The sequence below is a fragment of the Aplysia californica genome, unplaced genomic scaffold, assembly GCF_000002075.1.
Source record: "Aplysia californica isolate F4 #8 unplaced genomic scaffold, AplCal3.0 scaffold00410, whole genome shotgun sequence".
Lineage (NCBI taxonomy): Eukaryota > Metazoa > Mollusca > Gastropoda > Aplysiida > Aplysiidae > Aplysia > Aplysia californica.
In genome coordinates this window covers 173,603-175,109 of record NW_004797680.1, presented here as the reverse complement: position 1 = coordinate 175,109, position 1,507 = coordinate 173,603, and the positions used below count along the sequence as shown (strand labels likewise).

Sequence of the window (1,507 nt, the reverse complement as noted above, 5' to 3'; positions counted from 1 at the left end):
CACACACACACACACACACACACACACACACACACACATGCACAGACAAATTGACAGACGCACAGATACACGCACACAAACACATGCAAACACACTCACAAACACACACACACACACACGCACACACACAATCCATTGGTACTCTAATATGACTCTGCACCAGCCCGTCTTATTCATAGATCCCGATGCTGGAAAGTTACTCATTGAAGCTGAGTAATATCCATATACCGGTAACAACGCTGCTCAAAAAGGGCATGCAAAAAAGTACACACAACTTCCATCTTCAGTGTGAAAGGTTGGCCTTTAGATCCGAGATATGTCATTTACAATGAATGTATGCACCAGATTATTCAGTGAAAGACAAAAATGATTGTTGCTGGTTACCTGATCCGTTCAGTTATTCAATGCTGATTTCAATTATGAGCTAAAGTAAGCTAAACTATCTTTCAAGTTCAACTCTCCAGATTTGGCAAAAATGTTGTTACTTCCCTTGCTGCGTGAGGCAACAGTGATGCAGGATGAAATTGGTTCTATGATTTGGATTTCCTAAGTCGCTTTTCTCTGCGTAATGCAATATATATATACATAATTAATATATATATTTTTTATAAAAATTATTTTTATTATTTTTTATATTTTTTTAATTAGAGAGGTAAAATGTCGAAACCTTGTTACTAAAGTATACAAGATATAAAAATGGGTGAATGTTGAGAACTAAAATTGAAGCAGAGATATCTGAGGAAAAGAGAAACTTGACTTCATTAAATAGATTTTCAAACGATTTACGCATGACAATGGTCCAGCTGACTTTTAATCTTATGAAAAATTCTTTTCCCATTTACAATAAATAGTTTTGTGGTTATAATAAAGACAGTGTTTTGTCAAGGAGAAAAGTCACTCACCCTGCTACAGTGTCTCGCGGGTCTGGTGGTTTGATGACAGCACACGGTTCAAAGTCACAGCTCTCGTTCGGAGACGCTGTCGTAGGGCAGGCTACTAGATCTACAGATGGCAGCCATTTATAAAGGACTAGCGAGGGACAAAAACAAAATTACTGAAATAATGTGCTGAATAAAGAGATGAAACAGCACTTTGCAATGAGTATTAAGTTAAAATGATGCAACGCACTACGAAGACAATCTTCAAGGGCAATGTAGGAGGAGGGGGAGATGGGGAAGATGGGAGGAAGGAGGGAGGGATCCGAGGGAGAGGAGGGAGAGGAGGTGGGGGAGAAAGCAGAAGTAAAAGAAAGGAACCCTCACAAATTTCTAAAAGAAAACAGGACGTTTGCGGCAGAGGCAGAGACTGAGTAATCTTGCCCCCCTGGAGTGTAGTAAGAAATTAAATTTACAGACTGTGATTTTTACGTAGCACATTCTGCGAAAAAAAGGGGTCTGTTTTCTGATATTAACATTTCAGCATAACAAGCAAGAAGTCTAAACATCTCCGGGTTCACGAGGAGAACTGAAAATTGTCGCCCAGTAAACAAGAGTGTATAATAATTATC

At 38.8% G+C, this 1,507-nt stretch overlaps 1 protein-coding gene across 1 annotated transcript in view; it reads right to left on the bottom strand.

Annotated features, from left to right (window-relative positions):
• The window catches only part of LOC101853403 (fibrinogen C domain-containing protein 1-A), a 14,473-nt gene extending 13,342 nt beyond the window's left edge, over positions 1-1,131 (bottom strand). The window contains exon 1 of the mRNA XM_005104221.3: positions 903-1,131. The gene's annotated coding sequence lies outside the window, so the exon portion shown is untranslated. The remainder of the gene's footprint in view (positions 1-902) is intronic.
• Between the last annotated feature and the right edge of the window lie 376 nt (positions 1,132-1,507).